The sequence below is a fragment of the Lissotriton vulgaris genome, chromosome 3_1 (assembly GCF_964263255.1).
Source record: "Lissotriton vulgaris chromosome 3_1, aLisVul1.2, whole genome shotgun sequence".
Classification (NCBI taxonomy): Eukaryota; Metazoa; Chordata; class Amphibia; order Caudata; family Salamandridae; genus Lissotriton; species Lissotriton vulgaris.
In genome coordinates, this window is record NC_141689.1 from 1,883,062,588 (window position 1) to 1,883,085,888 (window position 23,301).

At 44.5% G+C, this 23,301-nt stretch overlaps 1 protein-coding gene across 2 annotated transcripts in view; it reads left to right on the forward strand.

Moving 5' to 3' along the window:
- Positions 1-535: 535 nt before the first annotated feature.
- The window catches only part of GLRB (glycine receptor beta), a 202,013-nt gene continuing 179,247 nt past the window's right edge, over positions 536-23,301 (forward strand). The window contains exon 1 of one of the 2 annotated variants that reach the window (XM_086962344.1): positions 536-682. The gene's annotated coding sequence lies outside the window, so the exon portion shown is untranslated. Of the gene's footprint in view, positions 683-803; positions 989-23,301 lie in introns of those variants that run through there. The other variant, XM_086962345.1, reaches the window with a different exon arrangement.

A 23,301-nucleotide genomic window follows, 5' to 3' on the forward strand; every position in this document is an offset into this window, starting at 1 on the left:
CACGAGGAGATTAAACGATGCGGGATGTTGAGCCGACACCAAAACTCGAAGCTAATTCCTCAATTCCAAAGTCGGCGGCTCTGCCCCCTTACGCCACATCCTCAACCTTAGCTCAATAAACGTGACAAATTTACAGAAATGTACTCGTTCAGATAGCGACAACCGGGACGCCAAGTCACCATAGCATTTACAACAAATTATCTAAAAGCTGACTGCTGCAATCAGAACCTGGCAACCAATGGGATGGAGTAAAACATATTTTATTGTAAATGAAATACATAGTCATCTAGGATTGGTTGGAATGCCATTGAACTGTTTGTGGGCGTCTCCTGTTGCTCGTTAACCATGAAATTCAGACACCAGAAGGTTGGTTGCATGATCTCTTATCAATTGCTTATTGGCTACGTCGATTTGACTGTGGTTTTCTACTGGCCAGTGTTCTGACCGGAACTCTATTGTCGCTCGTTGATTGGTCAAGGTTTAGCCGACACTGCACACGCAACACACTGTTTTGCTGCTACGCTTCTCAGTAGCTGTCTCCTGCCAGTGGGCGGGCACCTCCAAAACTGCTGCAGAAATGCTGACTCTTTTATTAAGGGTTTGTGAAGAAACCTTCTCTCTATAGTGAACCAGGTGACAAGACAGCCGTTCGAGTGGCTCGCGTTAATAGGATTTAACGCTGGTAGGTAGATTCATCACCTAGATAGAGTCAGTATTGCTGGAGTCCGCATTTTGTGTTGCGTTCCGCAGTATTTAGAGCCATCCGGCCAGTACCTTCATCGCAAGCGCGTCATCATTTGCCCACTCGTTCTCGGAACATCTTACCTCTCCGACTCCGGTCCCTCGCTATTTACCTATCACGTTTCCGCACCGTGTGCGAGGCTTCCTTGTGCACTGGCCAACCTCCGAGACTCCGTGTTTGGATGGCCCTTGTGACATCCTGTCCCCAATTTCAGGCCTGCGTCTTTAACGGGCTTGTACCACTTGGGTGAGTGCGGCAGCCTCATGTCACCTACAGAAGGGTTTCTGCACGCCTCTGTTGCCGCCACGGTTGGAAAAGGGTCTCATCTGTTTGTGATTTGATGTTGACTTGGGTAGAAGGGCATGGGGGTCATAATCCAGTCATGAGACCCCCGTAGGCACTGATAACCGCGTGACCTGGTTTGCCATGTTGAGAATGGGACAGCCTTAAGGCCCAGCAGGGTATTGGTGGTATTGGGTGCGACATTTTTTATTCCTGTTCCTAACCTTGCGACTCTTCTGACACTGCATTGAATGGTCGGTACATTCGTGGTTCCGCGATGAGGGACACACTAGGAATTAATTACAACGCAATCGCCAATCTGTGCATTAACCTATTGGGGCAAGAACCTGTAACCTGCATATTTCTCTCTCTGGAACTCGATACGTTCATTAGCCCAGGGTAATTTATTACCTCTCTTTGTATTTGTAATCTGCACAACCTATGTGTTTCATGCGTCAGGCAGCTAGAGCTGTGTTTTACACAAATGACCCTAAGGTAGGGTTCTCTTGCCCCCGAGGCTACGTTTTTTGTACATCTTTTGTTACTTGGCGTAGACGACAAATTTCATTGGTGGGTTGAAGCTTTCCCAAAGTCGCTGCCACCAATCGTTCATACTATTTTCTGTTTGATGCACTTGCACTGCTCCTACAAATCTGCCTGAGAATGTTTGCCTCCAATTTTAAATGCCTTCCGGAGTTCTGTGCGTTTTAGAAAGTTCAGTGTACACATTTTAGTATTGATATGCACTTTATGTACCTGGTGGTAGTATGTAGTTTTCTCAGCATTCACGAACCAGCATTCACAGGTTATGAACCACTGCTCCAGAGTGCTCTACAGATTTAAATCCCAGAAATCGCAAAAGGGAACGTGCCAAAGGAGCAGAGTCGGGTGCAACCCAAGTTTGAATATGCATTGGGAAGAATTGCAGGGAGTACTGTAGTGCAGTGGGCCTTATCCACCTGTGGCGTGTGCAATTTGATCCACTATAAGTTTGAGCAATGCTGTGACTAAATTGCAAAATCTCTGCTCCTTCCTCCTGTACTCGCACACTGCCCCGTCAGTGTGTAATACTGTTTAGTACATTAGATCCAACAGCTGCTAAAAGTCTGGAATTTGGCTTAATAAGTTCCTACATTCAAGGTCTAACTAGGGTTTTACGCTCGGGATACCAGTTGAAAAATAGCGATCAAGACTCATTAAGAGGTATCATGTGTCAAGAAATTTTCGGTGTTCAGGCAAGTAATTATTCTGTCTATCACAATTTTTTTATTTGCCCTAAAACACTTCTCTGTACAAGAAAAATTAGTGATTACTCTTCTACCATCAGAATTTAAATATTTCTTAAAAATCTCCAGTGGTAAGATTAGCTTTAATAGAAACATTGAATTCTGTAATTCCAAAAAGAGACTAGAGTTAATAGCAAGAACAAACACACCAAAAACGTTACAAAAATATGTATACTGGAATTTACAGCATAGAACCCGACAATTTCTCACACTATGTCACATGAATCTTCTACCTTTTAAACGATCTTTAACAGCAAACTGGTCCCCAAATTTGAGAAATGGAAAAACCTGCAACCTCTCCAAACGGAGTTCTTAGACCCTGGATCATGTCTTGCATTAGCCTCGAGCCGCTGTCGAAATAGTGTTAAAAATGTAGCTTTAGCCCGCAATTTTTTATTTTGTCCAAAAAATGAAGCTCTGTGTATAAAACTTTTAAATTATTTTAAGGAGTTTATGTATATATTTTAATTACTGTTTTCTGCTGCTGTTTGCACAAGAGGGAGATGCTGCGTTCATTTCCCATTTTTGCTCTGCTGCTAAGTTAAAACTCAGCCAAAGTGAGATTTTGAATTGCCTTTTCCACATGCACTGCTGCTATTGAATTATTTGCACAGGTTAGGATATGCTTAGTAAATCTTTTTCTTACTGCTTAAACCGAACATTCTGCTGAGTTTGAATGCTGGATTTTGTTCTGTACTTGAACTAGTTGCTATTTACTGCTCCTCGTACATTTCTGTATTTTTTAGGATACGCCTTGCCAATTTATTACGTTTGCTGTTTGTGGAATGAGTTTTGTTATGTTTAATTCCTTCCTGTATCAATCTGTATGCACTTTTATATGGATCTCATGTGAGTTCCAAATCTTAATAAATATTTGAATTGAATTGTGTAATACTACTACTGTTCAGAAAATGCCTCCCCCACCCCCTATTCCTACCCTCTTTAAGTACCTAAGGTCCTCTCCGTTCCTGCTTATCACACAATCCTCTATTCTCTTGGTCTCTCTGCTCACATTGCTCTCTCTGCTCCATGTTCACCTACCCATTCTACTCTCACATAGGCCTTCTGGTCACACATCGGCAGTATTACTTTCAACAAAAGGAGAACTGTAAGGGCAGATGAACAGAGATGAAAGCCTGTGAGACCTCTGTAACTACTTAAGATACTACAGCGTCCTGGAGCATGCACTTATGTCTGATTTGTGGGTACTCTAGTAACAGCCGAAGTAATGCAGCCTGCTTCAAAAAAGTGGCAATATTATTTTTTTCTAAACTCTTAACCGCATCGCTGCTGCGTTGATTTTTGCGCTGTGCGGCTGTTTTCCCTTTTCCGCGTTACATGACGAGCTCAGCTCGTCATCAGCACACGCCACCTGTGGCTGATGACGAGCTGAGCTCGTCATCAGCGTCGAAGGGGTTAAGGCAAGCAAATATGAATGCCAGTGTTCCTTTATAAAGTGACCTATTGGCTTTAACAGTATTTGTGCAGCGAGAATGGCGGGTGACCTTGATAGAGTACATTTTTCTTATAACTACGTGTTAACAGATAAAGTAGAGAGGAACATGACCGCAAAGTGAGAACAATGTAAACAGTGTTTCTTGAGCTTGGTTTAACACTGTTAGTAAGTACCAAGGTGGTAAGACTGAAATAAACTTTGTACTATCTGATTCCTATAGCGGTCTAAAATCAATGGAAGCACTTCTAACTATAACCTTAGTTTCTCTTGCAGATTGTAAGAGGGATTACTTACCATGCTAGACATGGCAGAGTATTACAACAAACTGATTTTGATATGATATTCTTAACAGGACAGTGTCAGAGAACATTATTAAAGAAGCTTTCTGAGTTTAAATGGGATGAAGAATTTGAGAACTAAAAATGTTTAGAACATGTAAGTGATGTCATCAGTTTATATAGTTTTGAATACTATTATCACTAGTGATTTTAGTAAGAGTTCGTGTGCAGTTTTATTGTAGAGTGGCAGTAGACATGACAGAACCATAGTATTTGCATTCAGGGGTGGTTAGAGGATCAACAAGAATTATTCAGTAATTAAGAGGGGAGCACTTCCAGTCGTGTGCTTGATTTACTGTCAGAAGGGATCACTAAGCCTATTAAAGAAATCTTCATGAAGACAGGGTTGGACTCCCTTTCTCTTAGAATATGTAAATGGATAATAAGAAAGCAAGAACCTGCAAGCAGAGCAGAATTGTGCAGTACATTTCTTGTTGAGGTTGGTGGGTGATAAAATAGAAGATATGGACGAGAAGGCTTGGTCTTAGGAGAAAGTTTCACTAATTGCTGAAATGGCAATAGCGGACGGATGATGAAAGGAAGACTTGATAAATGATCTAATGCCTATAAAAGGCCAAGTAGTCAATAGTTTGCTGCTGGAGGTAGTGACATTGCTAGTAGTAGGGTGTGAACGCTTTTGGCCAGTAAAGGAAGAACGTTTTTATCAAATACGACTTTAGATGAATTGGGTTAATTCCAAAAGATAATTCATTCCCAAACCAGTTGATAGCATTAGCCCATGTGCGATGTAGAGATTTTCCAATCTAAAGAAAGGTTGAGACTGGATTATGAATGGCCAGGGGTGGATCTAGATACAGATAAGTTGGTGAGTTTGTAATGAGTGCTGTTGCAGTGGTAAGGAATGAAAAACAAGGACTCTGTCAATGGTGTGTTCTAGTTTACCATCACCTGCGACTTGGGGACATTTAATGGAACGTAGTAAGTATTTTAATAGGGCAAGGAACTACTTTGTAATTGAGTTGGTCGCATGATCGCAAACTGGCCGTAAGTATAAAACTTGAATGATGTAAGCATGTGTTTACATGTCTGGATGGTAGGATCAAATGAAAACGTTCAAGTTTCTGTATTGGCAGACAGTGGAATGATGTTAACCTCCACTGAGATCGAAGGATGTTTGAAAAAAGAGGGATTTTGCTCAGGAGTGCACATTATCACTGAGAAACCAATTTGATGTGAGAGCAGATCAATAACGCCACAAAAAGTAAGGATTCTGAGTTGCACTTTACAGAAGTACCACAAGACAGTAGAGACATATCAGTTGAGGCCTTTTGGTACCACCAGGAAAAAAGGTATTCATTCAAGGAAAGGAAAGCAAATCATACTTCATGTTCAGGATGAATGATATTAAACAAGGGTATTGTGTATTTCGATATGGGTGGTGATTGCTGTAAAGAGAGATGGAAGAATACGGGATCTCAGTTATGCACTAAATTTTAGAAGACTGAACAAGTTGGGAACTCTTAGCCACGTCATGTGCAAGGTTGTGGTAATTTTGATACTGACAGTTGTGCTATGTATGAGATGGGTAAATGCTGAATATTGCAGACTAGTTGGGCAAAGAAGATTGTTGAAGACTGCATATCTTCAAGACTGTGTAATCACCATATAATTATCATGGACACATAGTTCTTGGTTTGCTCTTCTTTATGGGCTGGCTTTACCGTGCAGCTGTCCCCAGACAATTATGTGACAACCATCAGGAGAGGGGCTTTGGCTTTGCCCACATGCTGGGAGCCAGGAGTACATGTTTTGATTGGGCGGATTTCTGATCCCACAAAAAAGTGCTTGCCCTCCACACAGCGGATTTTAATTTTATCCATCTGCCTGAGCTTGAACTTTCGGAGGCACAAACATGACTGTGTAATCCTAATTAAGTGTTTTTGACAACTAGATAATTTAGTGTTTTTCTCAGGCAGCAACACAGATGGAAGTAGGGCAGTCATTAACCTACATGGATAACATCTATGGGCTTCATTGCTATGCAAGGCAATGTTATGCCAGATGCCATAGGTCTGGCATATTTTGTTATTTGTTTTATTTATTGCACAGGCAGCAGGCCTGGATATTTATTGTGAAAAGCATATGGCAAAGCCAGTAGGCCTCAAACAGTAAATTGTTGTTACAGACCATAGAAATGCATTTGGTCACATGTAATCTCACGGATCACCAATGTAGGGAATGTTTTTGGTGTTGGTCACCCACTCTGAGATACCCTGGGAGAGTAGACTTTCACTGTGATGATTCTTGTTAAGCCCTATTGAGAGGGGCTGTACATTATTTTGCCAACTGTAATTTTGTACATATTTGTGATTTTTATAAATATGTCTTGAGTGTTGCCAGCTTCTGCACACTTGTTTCCCATCTTCTGTGCGCTTCTCTAGGCCTGGGCTGTACCAAGTGTCAATCCATTGATGAATCCAGAGGCCTTTTCAGGTCACAGGGAAATGTTATTTTATATTCCTCAGGTGTAATCTGTTTATAATGAAATGTTTTATGATAAATCAAGTATGCCGTGCATAATATGAAAAGTATGTGTTAAAGGCAAACCGCTTTTATGGGTGGATAGCTATACTGCGCTATGCCTATATTAAATAAATAGGGGTCCCAGACTATGTATCATTCGCATATACAAACAAGCATTTGCATTGCAATAGGTCTCGCATTAGGAAAGTTTGAGCTAATTGTATTGTAAATGACATTTTTTTTATTTATGTGTTGGTTTTGAAAATAGCCAAATTAATAGCTTTGTCATTTACAATGCCAATACTTTTACCTTTTGCAAATGTGACACCTATAGCATTTGTAATGCAACATGTTTTGTATTTACGTGATTTATCAAAGCACCGTACAAGCTTTCACGCAGTGCCATAAACTGCTGGGACTGTCCCAATAACAGCACTACTAGCCGCCGTAAACAATAAACAGGGGCATGCTGTGGGAGATGATAGCAGGGGAAGGGCAGTGCACGGCCCGCCATAGTTAAATATAAACAGTGGCGTGGAGGGGGGCTGCGAGGGAGGTGACTCACGGTGTTGCTCACAGGCCGCTGCAAGGGAAAGGGTGAGAGCAGCAGACACAGCAAAGCGAGTTTCACATGGTGCCTGTCAGTGGGTTGCAAAAGTTTCAGAATACCTGGTCATTCAGTACTCTGTCTACGGAATGCAGGGAGCAATGCCTTGTATAATGATAATTGCGATTCCATGCGAAGCATTGTGAGCACTAGAGGGTAGCATAGAACCAATGCGTCAGCCCAGGGGTCCTCACATTGTAAATACTCAAGGAGCCGCGGGACAAGCCATGAACTGCTGCGTCTTAAGCAGTAGCCCGTAGTCTATGGATTTACAGCCGCCTCCATGAGTCCGAGCTCCGTATATTCCAGGTCCCAAAATGGGGCAACCAGGAGATAGTGTCTTCAAGGCACTGGAAACGCCACTCGGCGATGCCGAAACCTCTCCGGCTCGCGCTCAGCGACTGGCGGAATGAAAGCACCTATGCATCATCCATAAGAAAAATAAACAGCCACACAATTCCGGCGCTGCGTGGCCATGATGCTTGTGGGGAATGTACCCCCGGGGAGGGCTCCGGTCCCGACTCCGCAAATACAGACGGGAAGGTCTCCTGAGCTTCGGGGAGGCATACAGAATCAGAGGGGGTAAGGACAAATAAATGGGGGCACGGAGGAGGTGGGGGAGGGGGAGAAAGAAGGTTGTGAGGACTTGGGTATGAGAGAGTAAGGGGTAAAGGGACAGAGAGAGACGGGGGATATTGAGGAGGAAACATGAAAAGAAGTCCTTGTGTAACGTAACATGTGCTCACGTAAAGCGCTTCAATACCTTGGGGTCGAGTTCGCGCTATATAAATCTGCTTAAAAAAGGGAGTAGAGCATGAAAAGAAGGGGAAACATGTAAACCTCAACAGAATGGGGAGAATGAGCGCGGCGATTGGGGAATGGAGCTGAAATGGCTGCCCGAGCAGGAGAGGCGCGTACGAATGAAGGGCTGATGGTCAGAGGCAGGTACTAAGAGTGGGCCATGGGGGGACGCAGAGATTGTGAGAGACACAAATTAGAGCAAGCATTAATTGTTATCGACTTTGGAACCTACTGGCTCTTAAATGCTTTTGGTGGTGCTGTACAGCATCGGGACCCTCTGCAACATCGTCAAAAGACATGCGGCCGTGACCGGGAGTTGTGTGCATGCGAGCGAGCAAAAATAAAACAAGAGAGCTCTAGTGCATGTAAGAGGGTCAGTCAAGGGTAGCAATAGCGGCGAAACAAAAATCGGCCGCGAAATGAAAACAAGTCGGGTGGGGGCTGGGGAGTGAGCGAAAACAAGAGCATCGCAAAGAAGCAGTTGCTTATGGCAGGCATGGGGGCGGTGTTTTGGGTGTGCTCAATGCAAAGGAAAACAGAATCCGCCGAGCGCCACCCTGCAGCCGATGATGAGTGGGAGGGCGGGGGCTGCCTGCGCATGCGCGCCACTCTGCAGTTTCGTTTTGGCGAGCGCGAGCCTGGAGACGAGAAGTGCCGCATGAAGTCCCGGGTCCCAGGAGGGGGCCCGGGTGAAGACCAGTGGAGAGACTGCGAGGCCCCCATGCCTATTGGGAGAGCTCCGCTTCTTGGTAGAGTGGGAGAGGAGCTAGAGTGCTTTGCGGGGCTCCCTTGGCAGATGGTGCGAGCCCGACTCCAGGGAGGGGGGGGGGTGGGGGGCTGTGTGCCTGCTTGTGTGTGTGTGTGTGTGTGTGTGTGTGTGTGCGCGTGTGCCTGTGCGTGCAGGGGATGGGGCCTGCCTGTGTGCGCGCCGTGTTTGCATGCAAGCCCTGCGGTCTGCGCAAGCGCGCTCGCTCCCGCGGTGAAATCCGACACTGGGAAAGCGCGTGGCACTCTGCTGTCCACTTTCCCAAATACGGATAGCATTAGTTTTCTTGCTGACAGCATTCATGCTTTCGCATGAATGCTACGTCAGCTCGACCTAAAAATATTGCAAAGTATTGTGTACATATTACTAATACTCCGACTTTATGAGTGATGTTATTTATTCACACCCTCATTGTCATACATTTCATGTATTGTACATATTCAGCATAAATACATGTGCCCGTAGTAGAAAAGGAAAGGGTAAGAAGGGGGGAAGGTGTTTGTTGAGGATCAAGGAAGTGAGTGGACAGTTATAATGGTTGCATGTGATCACACAATTTGACTGGTTCATATCACATGGGCACATAAAATTGTTTACAGCAGTCAAGATCCTGTAGCACTCCCTTCTTTGTTTCGCTAATTGGTTCCTTTGAATTTTAATCCGGTTTAGCGTGCATCACCCTTGCGTGTTCCGTTCCGTGGTCACGCATTACACATAATCTAAAAGATCCATGTCCCGCACCTTTGCAGTTCATATGGAGTTGCACAGCCGTATATACTTAGTGTCATTAATGATTCACTTACACCAAAGTTTTTCAAAATTTGACCATCTTTTATTTTCATGATTTGTCCAAGTTTCTTTGTCACAAGGATCGGGGGTTACACCTGGATAGAGTAAAGTTACGTGACATGTGAGGGTATTGGAGGGGGGATGTTTTGAGGTTGTGATAAGTACCGAGAGGTTTCTTTTGACAATTTAACATAAGATGGTGGTTTTCACGGTATGGGGGTCATATTAGGTTTAGCACTGGTCGCATAGGATATTCACGATGAGGTGGGATACAACGGGTTTCTGCTAAAATGATTAATGTGCAGAGGACATATCAATTGTATTTTTGAAGTGTGTTTAGATAGGCAGTGACTCATATATGTATATCTTAACATTACAGATACCCCTGACGAAGGTTTTTCCGAAATGCATTGGGTGTGACGTAATTTTAGTATAATGTGGAGGACTTGAAGTTCAGAGCATTGCGCATGTGTAAGCCTGGGTGGGCAACCATGAAGTATTTATACGCATAAGTTCACATGAATTTCTTGGCCCTGGCGTGATAAAGAAACCTGGACAAATCATGAAAATAAAAGATGGTCAAATTTTGAAAAACTTTGGTGTAAGTGAATCATTAATGACACTAAGAATATACGGCTGTGCAACTCTATATGAACTGCAAAGGTGCGGGACATGGATCTTTCACATAAAATTGTTGCCACAAACATTAGTAGATATACATGAAAACCTATCTCATATGGTCTTGTTGAAGATGAGTAGGTTTGTTAAAAAACAGTCGACGTTTCGACCCATGTGTGGTGTAGGCTCTGTTGCACCTTACAGTGGGGTCTTCTTCAGGATTAGGACGTGGTGTGAGATAAGGGGTACCTAGAGTCAAAAAAAGAATTTGCGGTAAAAAAAAAAACCTGCTATTCACCTATTTGCAATGCGCTATGCCTATAATCAGGTATTTCTTTACATGGAATTGCACAGATTACGTTACTTGACAAGATTTGGTGCTGGTGACCCCCTTTACAAACAATGGGGCTAGACAATTTGTTTTATGTTAATCCTTATTAGAATCTATTAGTAAGGATATATTGTTTTGACATTTACATTGTGTACATATGTATGTGTAATCTTATTACAGTATACCAGATGGTTGCCTTTAGGAAAAGCTTATGCACCGCACAGTGAGTTGTTTGTGTACAGTTAATTTACAGCTGTTTACATTATGTTGTGTGTTACAAAAAATACTGGGACAATCATCCAAAAAACCTAAAAGATCTACGTGTATGTAGACAAGAGTCTCCTTAAGAATAAAGGCACCCATCAGCCACCATTCAATACCGCCCTAGTCATCATCATCTGGGCCTCCATTTGGCATTTCCATCAAGAAGCATAATGATGAACACAGGGACCTGATGGTAATGTCCCACATCAAAGTATGAGTCACTAGATAGCCTTCTAGAGGTCAGCTGGTAGTGATTTGTGATGGGTGAAAAAATTGCAGTGCATGAATCGTGTATCAAAAATGTGACTTAAAATTGGGTAAGTGAGAGACTCATTGTGTTTATTATTATTATTATTATTATTATTATTATTATTATTATTATTACTTAAATGCCCATTGTTAAAAACAGTGCAAAATAAGGCATTTTTAACAAATACCTGCCAGAATGGTTACTAGATTAACATGTTTCAGCAGTATAAAGGGACACTTCTATCCTCTGCCTTCTTCAGGACCTTTCAATATAATTGCTACTGCAATGTGTAACATAAACACCAAATAAAGTGTAAAAAAAGAAAGAAAAATAACTGTTTCCCCTGAAATCCTCGGTGTCTAGTAAATTCCTTCTGCGTATGGGCTGATTGGCCACTGTAATAGATACATACTTGTCATTATTTAGGTTTAATGGTTATTTATCGAAAGAGGTAAGCACAGACATCAGGTATCTACAAATATCGACATCCTGGTATCGTTTAATTACCATCTATATGTATATCTCATAGGTGATCACATCAAGTGTTGTTACATTCATTGATGTGTTGCTACTCCAACTTACCTATTTAGCAGGAGGAACAAGCCCCACCTCACCTGGCTGCAACTCAGGGAGACAAAGCACTGCTCTATAGAAATCAGAGAAAACCTACACGAAACCTTGTTAAATGCCTTATTTCCTCTGATAGGTCTGTGCAGGTCCACACACACACAATCCTTGCCATAGGTTGTTTGCATTATTGTCATTCATTGGTGGTCTAATCTGTATAATCGACCATTATGAGTCATGTGATCTCCAGCTTACTGCTGTTTTTCATTTGAAAAGATGTTATGAAATGAAATGAAATGAAATTTGATTTATAGAGCGCATGGCTGCCCGAAAGCGTCCCAGTGCTTGCTTAGGGAACCCGTCCTGGTATTCCCCTGCGAGATAACCCATTACTGGGCATCCCCAAGGTGAAAGCCAGGCATCCCGCTGCGAGGGGCCGTTGTGGAGATTAAGCAAGCTGTTGCCCAGAGTTAGAGTGGGACTCCATGATTGGAATAGGCACCGAGGCGAGAATTGTCAGGTTCGGGAAAATGTTGAGCCCAAGACCCGCCGAGGCAGGGAATTGAACCCTGGTCCGGGCCAGACCTCTGCATCAGGGTCTGCCGCTCCAACCACTTGAGCCACACTTCTCCACTATAGGAGAACATTGTGTCAACCAGTTTATTACTAGCGCCACTGAGTTGGTGTGATGCTATAATCTCAACAGATCAAGACGGTACTGTATGCCGCTACCAGTTCCCTTTTGAAGGACACACTATGCTCTTAGTTTTTGAGGCAACGAGCTAGTACTCCTGGAGAAGCTACAACTATTCCATTGCTTCATATATTAGCCAAACCTCTCAGTACGGAGGTACAGCTCACGTCACAGTTGTATAACTGCGTCATATGTATCGTAGTCATCTATTGTTCATACTGTTGTGGCCCCATAGTCTGAAAGTTAACATAGCTCCCGCGCCAATGTGTACATCAATGTGATATGTAGCAATCGAGTTGTGTTGCAGGGAAACCCCAGGCCAATGTTGACGGCAGTCCGCTCTTCGGGTTCTAGAAAAGCACTTCTAGTAGAGCCATCGACATACCACCATATAATAAACCACTTTCCTTACATTTCGGAACTGTACCCTTTGTGTACCTCCTACCCCTGTACTCTGTGTTGATCTCTGCATGTTGCCTTGGGAAATAAAAAAAAAATGCCTGCACATTTAATTTTAGTTATTGACCCAACTTGGATCAGTAACTAAATAGAAAAAAGGGACCCATATCATTCTGCATCCGGGCATGTGTGGTGTGCTCCCCTATGAAATTACGTGACACTCACATCAAATGCTTCTCTTTTTTTAATTTTGTTATAAACCTTAGACACCCTCCCACGCCTCATGGATGTGGTGTGGCTAAAATTATTGTCAAAGTCAGCTGGTGACAAATTTGAGACTGATGTCTCTTTCCATTTATTTTTTTAAACAGGTCATGTTTTTATTATTTGCACACCTGCAGGATTTTTACTGATTACATCCTCAGTTTTGATGTTTTTTGCTAATGTCTGCAATTTAATGTTATTTATTTAACAACACCAGTGATTGGGTGGCTTGTTTGGGGTCCATGTGAGGTATGTAGGGTTTGATTTTATTGAGAAGCTTCAGATTGAGGAAGGCACCCTTTGCAGAGTTCTTAATGTGGTTGTTCATGGTTAGTTTTCGGTCAAGGGTGATTCCAAGTGATTTTTACCGAGTTTGCCAGGGTGAGATTACCGTTGAGAGCATAGATTGCTTTCAGCCACTCTACGATATGTGGGTTTTCATCTTTATTGGAGATTAGGAGGATTTAGTTTTTTTTCCTGGTTGAGTTCAATGTGTTTAGTTGATAACCAGTGTTGAATTTCCCTGAGAGTATTGTTGAGTCTCAGAATGTCATTTAATGGAGGAGGTTTCCAAGTAGATCTGGGTGTCATCAGCATATAGGTGGAAGGGGATGTTGGCTTGTTTTAGAATGGTGGTGAGGGGTTCCATGTATATATTGAAAAGTTGGGGGGAGAGTACTGATACTTGGGGGACGACATCTCTGTTGACGGGGAGTAGGTCAGACGTAAAGGATTTGATTTTTATCCTTTGGGAGTGAATGTGAAAGAAGGAGGAGAACCATTGATGGACCACCTCGTCTGCACCTACTCGGTCTTTGAGAGCCTTGATGAGAAGATTGTGATCCACCGTGTCAAAGGCTGCCGACAGGTGTAGGAGGATGTTTGCAATAAGAACATTGTGGGCTTGGCAAGGTCAGTCACACTGGCTTAACCAATGCTTGTTTAAATAACTATTTTAGGAGGTTATTTGTGTCTGTGACCAAGATGTCACAACTTTGTTGGCAGATGTTGACAGGCCTACTTATCTTGACCTTGTTAGTGAATTTTAAGATTGGCATGTGTGACTGTGAGAACTAATAGCTAACTATTTCTCATGTTTTGTTTTTGTAGTGTTGCTATACTGTTTTAATAATGTCATGAAAAGAATCGTCGAGATTTATTCACTGACTCTAGACAGGTACAGGTAGGATCAGGTTCGTTTTTTTTTTTTTTTTTTTTTAATTTATTTATTTAAATTTTTTTAAATTCATTTTTACATACATTTAAAAATAAGTCAGTGGTACGGGCTGTGATTTATGCACGGAATTGTCTTTTTGCAGTGAATATTGTCATTCTTTGAAGTTTATGTTAAGTTCAGTTTAGATGTAACTGGAAACCATGCAAAGGCTTATTCTAGTGTTCTAGAAATGAGCCCTGAGGTTGTTTACTCCTTCTTTTTTTCTTTTAAAAATCGGTACATAAGTGCACTTTTATGGTTCAAATGTTTTTATTGCTGGTTTCAATCAAAATAACAAAACAAACACCAGCAAGCAACCTGGCACATTTCTGGGCTGTGCAGAACCCTGCATTGAGAGCATATAAGCCGCCTTCTTATGGATAAACAAACTCCCAACCCAGCCACCACCACCCATCCTTCATTCAACCTTGTTCAGGCCTTAGAAAATTTGTAGTGTAGCTGTATAACAAATATCTGTGGAACAGGAGCTCATGGAAATACTTGTCAGTAAGGTAAGCAATAATTCCCGAAAGTCCTCACCCTTTCCGGCAAGCAGAAGTGTTATTTTTTCGAATCCTAGTACATGCCATAAACAGGTTATCCAGCCTGTGTGTGGGGGGGTTTGGTGGGTTTCCCAATGTGCAAGGATATTTTGCATGGCAGTACTCAAAGCTATGCCTATCAAACGCCCTCTTCTAGACTTCAGTGGATCAAAATATGTGCAGGAAATCTAAGTAGGCTGGTCTTGAGGTGCTTGTCAATTTCATCCAAAAACTGGGTCCAGTAATGTTGGATTTGGGGGCATTCCCACAATGGATGTTCCAGTGTACCTTGCTTAGCGCATTTTCTCCAACAATCTGTGCTTACTGATGGGTTGACCTTATGTACTCTCTCTGGTGTATAGTACCAGGAAGTTGCTACTTTTGTAAGCGTGTCCATAAGAGCCATATTTCTGGCAATGTGACGCGCTCTATGACAGATACCTTCCCAATCTTTATTGCTTAGGGATCTCCCCATGTCTTTTTCCCCATCTACCTTGTCCTGCTTGTATATGTGCTTGTTTCGAGTGTTCAGTAACTTATATTAGTCAGAGATCAGTCCTCTATCGGGAGTCTTTGATAGGAGACATCGCTCGTAGAGAGTGAGATGGGGTTGTGCAGCGTCTGTTTTGTGGCTGCACTACCCAATGTCTAAGCTGGAGGTCCCTTAAACGCTCTGCTTCTGGGATGCCATAGTCTGCTTTGATTTGTTGCACCAATACTACCCCTTCAATATTAAAAAACGGACCCATAGTGCGGCACTCAGAGCGGCGCAACCCCGCAAACGTCCCCCCCTCCCTCATTCCCAGCTCAAAGTCCGGGTTATCAGATAACAGGGTCATGGGCGACGGAAATGTCGTTCGGTTGTATTTAATGGTAGTCTGATCCAATGTCGTTATTGTTGTCCGTGTATTGTCGAATAGGTAAGACTCCGTGGTCTGTGTACCTTCTTTATCAATGACGTACCTGCTACTGCCCTGTCCTGGAATAACCAGTCCTCTGATGTATGTGTTCTAGCTCCCTGATCTGTAGGGATGGGCTCTCTCTCTTCTCCCTCCTAAGTTTGTCTGCTGCCGATATCGCTATAAATTCGCCTCGTACCACCACTTTAAGCACCCCCCATAGGATGGATATGCTGGTCTCCGGGTTATCTTTGTGCGCAAAGTAGTCCTCCATTGTATGTTTTATTCGTTCCACTACCTCTTTGCGCAGGAGTAGAGTGTCTCTTAGTTGCCACTGTCTACTTGGAAGAGTCCGGGGCAGAAGTGACACCATTTTCACCACTGCCACGCGATCTGAGTGTGTAGCCGTAAGTATCTCGGTGTGGGTTTGCTGCAGTGTATATTTCTTTAGTACCCAAAAGATAATCCAATCTAGCATATCTTTTGTGAACATTAGAGTAGTAGAAGTATTTCCTTACATGAGTGTGGGAAGCCCTCCAGAGGTAAATCGGACCTAGTTTCCTTAGTCGCGCCCACTTGTCCTTGTCGTTGTGCTGACTTGTCTGTGGTGTTATTAAATACTAAATTAAGGTCTCTCCCCTAGTATTATGCTACGTTTATCCATGGCAAAGACCTTTGATGATGCGGTGTGTAAGAAACCCTCTTGACCCTTGTTAGGCGCATAGATCATCCCCACTATTAGTCTCTGGCCCCCAACTGTAAGGCGATAGGTGAGTAGTCTGCCTTTGATCTCCGCCTCCTTCTGTACCGCCCTTCCCTGGAAGGCCCGAGATACTAGGATGGCCACTCGTGCTGTTTTAGTTCAGTTAGAGGAGAACTGGATAGGAAACACCCTTGCCTTAAGCCTGTAACCATCCCTGGCTAAAAGGTGAGTTTCTTATAGCAGGCAGATATCTGCTTTTTGTCTTTTCTAAATATATCAGCACGCAGCGCTTAATCGGGTTATTGAGTCCCCTCACATTAAGTGAGAGAATTTTAAGATTAGAGGGTTGCATTCTTGGTGAGTAGATTTACCCTTAGCCTGAATCCTCTTTTCCCCAAAAATCCTAACTGGTCAAGTTCTCGCCGCTCCCCCCGCCACCGCTAAAGAAAGCTGCTAGAGGAGACCCCTGCTACGGATGCTTAATTGTCCTCCGCTTTTGTCAGCGCGGATGGGATCGATTCAAAGGCTGCTTGCTGCCCTCTCGCAATTTCCGCTTGATCAGACTTGTTCGCACTCTGACGCCAAAGCGTTTGCTGCTCCCCACGAACCGTGGATTCCCGGTCCTTGTCTCCATGCTCTCCGGGAGGATCTAGTCCTAGCAACCTGCATGCTTCCGTCAGTGAGCGCATATGCCAGAGTCTGCCCTTCCATCGGAAGATAAGTCTAAAGGGATGACCCCAAGAATACGCAATATTCTGGGTTCACAGATAAGCAGTCACTGGGCAAAAGTCTCTTCGCATCTGCAATGTCAATGCAGCCAGGTCTTGGAATAGTTTAGGGGGTTGGTCTTGGAATGAAATGGGATGCATTTCCCTTGCTTTGCATAATATTTCCTCTTTGGTTTTGAAATCATGCTCACAGACTAGGATGTCCCTTGTAGGTGCCTTGTCCAAGCGGGGGCCCTCACTCTATGTGGCCTGTCCAATTTGAGAGTACTATTCTGGGGGTTGCCAAGTATTTGGTTATAGCACTCTTTGACATACCCAAAGAGATCGTTTCCCTCTACTTTTGACGCCACTCCTCGGATCTGAACGTTGTTCCTTGGGGGGGGGGGGAACGATTCTCAGGATCCTCCAGATATGCTTGTAGATCGATATGTTGTTCCCGAAGACGAATGATCACTTGTCTCAGGGCCTCTGACTCTTCCTCCTGGTTGCCCCCTTTGTCTTCCAATGCTGCTACTCTCCGAGCGCATATGTGTCTCTTCTAATCTCATTAATTTCTAATGCAAGGGCCTTCTTGGCCATTTGGAGATCCTCCTTTAGTGACAGAAAAAGGTCCTTCTGCAGAAACGCTTGGGTCACTTGCTCCTCCATCATGCTAGACCCCGAAGCATGAGGCGCTTCTCCAGGCGGGAGGGGGGGGGGGGGTCTGTTTAGCTGCACCACCGCCTGTGGGGCCGCAAAAGAATGTCTTTTTGAGGGAGTGGTCTTTCTTCACCTGACCGGTGGTCATTGTAGTTCTCTTTCAACTACCCGTGATGCTCTGGGGTCTCGGCCTCTTCCCTCTGTGTTTGGTCTTTGCCACCTCAGAAGCTTGTAGGTCCCTTCTCTGTGGAAGGCCCTGTTTCCTCTTCTCCAATCTCCTCCCCTGTGGCTGCGAAATAGAGGGAAGGGGGGGGGGGGGGGAGGGGCGGCCAACAAGGCCCACGGTCTTGGGTCCCTATGCTGGGATACTATCCACGCCGCAAGTGGCGATCGCGCTCCTCTGGTGTGTTTTCCACCACCTGTTCTCTGGTCCGCCACAGCCACAGTTGTATATCAGAGAAATCTTTTAAATTTCTCAAACTACTGAACGGATTTACACCATTGTATTGCTTTGCCCACTTGCGTAATCTGAACTTCTGCACACCACTTTCCGGTATATAAACAGTTAATGTACAAAGTTCAAGTTCAAGAATTTGTATAGCGCACTACTCACCCAGAGGGTCTCAAGGCGCTTGTGGGAGGGGGAGCGTTATTTATCGAATAGCCAGGTTTTAAGTTCCTTTCTGAAGGAAAAGTGGTTCTGTGTGAGGCGGAGATGAGTGGGGAGAGAATTCCAGGTCTTGGCCGCCAGGTAGGAGAAGGATCTTCCTCCCATGGTGGATTTGTGGATGCGCGGAACTGTGTGACTTGGTTGGAGGATCTTAGTTGGCGGGTGGGTGTGTAGAAGGACAGTCGTGTGTTGAGGCATTCGGGTCTAGTTTGTAGAGGGCCTTGTGTGCGTGGGTGAGGAGACTGAACGTTATTCTCTTGTTGACGGGAATCCAGTGGAGGTCTTTCAGGTGGCCGGTAATGTGAGCTTGACGAGGGATGTCCAGTATGAGTCTGGCTGATGCATTTTGGATGCGTTGGAGTTTTTTTCTGTAATTTGGCTGTGGTTCCGGCGTAGAGGGTGTTTCCATAGTCCAGTCGGCTAGTGACCAGTGCATGGGTGACCGTCTTTTTTTGTTTCGGTGGGGATCCAACTGAAGATTTTTTTAAGCATACGAAGTACGTTGAAGCAAGAAGATGAGACGGCGTTAACTTGTCTGGTCATCGAGAGGGAGGAGTCAAGGATGAAGCCTAGGTTGCGTGCGTGGTCTGTGGGTATGGGAGCTGTGCCCAGGGCGGTGGCCACCATGAGTCGTCCCAGGCAGAGGGGGAAGATCCTAGGATGAGAACTTCTGTTTTGTCTGAGTTAAGTTTTAGGCGGCTGTTTTTCACCGTTCGGCTACTTCTTTCATGACTTCATGAACATTTGGCGATGTTAGGGTCTTTGGTGAGGGAAAGGATCAGCTGGGTGTCATCAGCCTAGGAGATGATGTTGAGGTTGTGTTGTCGCGCGATGGATGCGAGGGGACTCATGTAGACGTTGAAGAGGGTGGGACTGAGTGATGCTCCTTGTGGTACTCTGCAGATGACTTCGGTGGCCTCTGATTTGAAAGGGGGGAGGCGGACTCTCTGGGTTCTTCCGGCGAGGAACGAGATGATCCAGTCCAAGGCTTTTCCTTGTATTCTGACGTTGCTGAGGCGATGTATGAGGGTGCCCATGGCAGACTGTGTCGAAGGCTGCGAAAATCCCTGGCCAAGCACTGAACACCAAGTTGGGAACCCGTAGACCAGGGCTCAGGGAGTAATCTCTTTGGGCACCAAAGTTGCCCCGCGAGTGCGTCCACTCCAAGACGGAGTTCCTGACCTCCACCCCACAGACACTGTTTTTTATAGTTTAAATCAACATGTTCGAGAAGTCTCTAGCAGGCGCTCTCGCCCATCTATTCACAGGTGCTGGCCCCATATCTGCATCAGCCCCACCCAGACAGACCTGGACAGATTCTGTTTGGGCTGTGCCGAAGCAAAAAGACATTCCTTTCCCTATCTCTCTGGCCTTTGAGCTTTGCACGGCCATCCTCCCTCTGTCCTAGAGATAAGCATAGAATGCACGAAAAACAAGCTGAAGGTACAACATAACCTAACGAGATGCCTCGCACCAGCTTGTACTGGTTTACGTGAAAAAACACGTTTGTTACTGCTGAAGTGTAGCTACAGGTCAAGGCAACACAAAATGGAAGTGCGATGCAACAAAATGGAAGATCAGAGCATTACATGGAATCGAGGTCAACACGTGATTTAGCACGTGTAAAATGGCAAATGCAGTACACACTATTTAACAAAAAGAGTGCTTTCTGGACCAAGAGCAACCTTTTTGCCAAATTTGGTGTAATTTCGTTCAGCAGTTTGGGTTATAGCCGAAAATATTTCCTTTGGAAATTAACATGGAGAAAAAGCGTTTTGGGACCCCTGTAGTATGTTGTTCGAAGTTGGCATGTGCGCACCATGCGCGTGCCAACTTGGAACAACATATCTTGTGGTATGTTTGAGTTTGAAAAGGTTTCCGCGTGTGGAGTGCTTCGGGTATGACTGTGAGGAATCGCGTGGTATGTTGTGGTTTGAAAGGAGTGTGGGGGATATATGCGAGGAGAGCAGCAGTTACCGGTATTCTTGGCTTGTATTTTCGAATGCAACACACGGAATAAACGTTTCTACAAGTATGCAGTGTCTTTCTTCATTTCCTCATAAATGTTAAGAGGATACAACTATTCAACAGTGGCGACGATCGGGAACGTGTATGAAAAATAACCACCTAGGCAATTGTATTGTCTTATCTGTACAATGACAACTAAGAGAGGCAACACATTAACAACTGAAATAACACATTAAAACTAAGGTTCTGTTTGTTTATTGACAAAATTACATATAAAAACACATTTGTTATTAAAAATTTGTTTCCATATATGATATATAGATCAAATCAAACAGTATTAATAAAACAGAATCCCAATTATACAATTGAAAAAACACATCAAGTGGCACAGTAAATAATTCAAATTCGACGCGCGTTTCGGCGACCAGCGCCGCCTTCATGAATTGCCACGTGTTACCTGGAAGAATTGTGTAATGAAATACCTTCATTAAAACCATTACATCTTTAATATATCGCATGTACAAAAATTAAATCCAATCATTCCATTCAGAACCCACAAATGAACAATTAAAAAATGTGTATGGGGCCTCTCATTTTTAAATAGACAAGAAAGACTACCAAAGATAAGTCTTAATATAAACAGTTTTCTTCAATGCTCATTTTAGACCATTCATAAAGATATGGAAACTAGGTGATAAGATGGATCAGGGTCCATCACGATAATGGCCAGAGATTAATGTTATGTTATAAAAGATTTTATAACTCGCTCTGTTACTAAACTAGTATCCTGGCGCAGAGGGGGAAGTGGCAAGCAGAGTAGGGCATCAAGAGGGAAAGGAGAGGGGGCAGTTAGATGGGCTTATTAAGCAGATGGGTTTTCAGTTCCTTTTTAAAAACAGAAATGGACTGAGCAGCCCTGAGACACAGAGGAAGCGCATTCCAGGCCCTGGCGGCCCTGACAGAAATGGGCTGGCCACCCAGTCTAGAGTACCTGAATCTAGGCACCACCATCAGAGATTGATTGGTCGATCGGAGGCAACGGTTCGGAACATAAAAGATAAACCGTTTCCTCAGGTACATCGGCCCGAGCTGATGGATAGCTCGGAAGGAGAGGACCAGTGATTTAAACAGAATCCGGTGAGCCACCGGAAGCCAGTGGAGGCTGCGAAGATGGGAGCGAACGCTAACCCTCCCAGGCAGTGTGAACAGAAGGCGATCAGCCGCATTTTGGATCACCTGCAACCTTTGGATCAGGTAAGCAGGTAGACCACTAAACAGGGCATTTGCATAGTCAAGCCTGGAGAGGATTAAGGCGCGTGACACAGTCTCTTTGGCCTTTCGCGAAGGAGTGGAAAAAACCTACGTAAGGTTTTGAGAGTGCCAAAGCATGTGCCGGTGAGTTTCCTAATGTGGTCCTCAAATTTCAGATTGCTCCCAAACCAAACCCCCAGGTTCTTAGCTGGGCCCCCCATAGAATTGGGGCGAGGCAGGTCAGGTGGCCATAAGAGAACACCAACATTATCGGGAAAGGATCCAAAGAGAAGAACCTCAGACTTGTCTTCATTGCACTTGAGCTGGGCAAGTGCTAACCAGCGAAAGACAGATGAGAGGCACAATCTAACTGCCAATGTATCCAAATTGTCCTAAGGCCAAGTGAACAAAAGTTGGGTATCATCGGCGTAGGACATTATTTTAGCCCCCAACTGTTCTGCCAGGTAAATCAAAGGCGTCATATACACATTAAAAAGCAGGGGGCTAAGAGTAGACCCCTGTGGGACACCGGTAGTGAGGTTCTTGGGCATAGAAGCGTAAGGAGGCATCCAGACTTGTTGAGTCCTATTGTCCAAAAAGGATGTTACCCAATCAAGTGCCAATCCGGAAATGCCTACTGCCGCCAATCTGGTGAGAAGTAGGCTGTGGGGCACCGCGTCGAAGGCGGCAGAGAGGTCTAGTAAAATCAGAACCGCTCTGCCACCTCCATCCAGGCACTCCCGAATCGCCTCAGACATCTCAACCAGGGCCGTTTCGGTGCTATAGGCGGCCCTGAACCCTGACTGGGCCGGATGCAGCGCCCGAGATGACTCAATAAAATGGTCTAGCTGGCGGAAAGCAATTTTCTCACAAACTTTAGCCAGAGTTGGCAGTAGTGAGATAGGCCGGAAGTTGGAAGGGACAGCCGGATCCAACCCAGTCTTTAAAAGAGGAAGGAGTTTGGCTTGCTTCCAGCAAGACGGGACAGTGGCTGAAGAAAAAGAGGTTAACAATCTGAGTAACCTCACTGCACACAACCTCAGCCACCCCGCCAAGGGCCCTAGCAGGACAAGGGTCCGAAGGACACCCTGATTTTTAGAGCCTTTAGTACCGCCAGGATGTCAGACTCAGTAGGAGAAGAGAAGACATCAAACTTCTCAACTGGCTATGGGCATAAGGAGAGGTGGTAGAGCTGGTGAGGGCTTAAAGCTGTCACAGGTAGCTCGTAATTCCTCTTGGATTTTAAGTTTTATTTACGAAGAAGGAAGAGACCTCTTCGCACCAATGTTTGGATGAAGGTAGCATAGGCTGCGATGCGCAAGGTGATGATAAGCTCTGAACAATGGAGAAGATTTCCTTATTATTGTTGTTTGCCTTTTCAATTCTACCTGCGAAGTAGGTGCTCTTGGCAGCCCTAATCGCCGCGTAGTACTCTTTCTGTGCGGATCGTAGGTCACTCTTCGCCGCAGGAGAATAGGCTTGTCTCCAAACTCGTTCGAGTTTCTTACAGCCAAGCTTCAGTTCCCGAAGAGTGTGGGAAAACCATGTTTTAGAGGGAGAGGACCGCATCCTACGAATACAACCCTGGTTGATAGAGGCAGCTGATCCCTGTTCAACCCATGCGTTAAAAACACTGACCGCTTCGTCAATCTCCGAGGTCAATGTAGGACGGTTTTGGGATAAGGATTCAGCCAGGGACACTAAATTGATCCTCTGAGAATGCGCAAGTGGGGGGGTACCCTTTGTC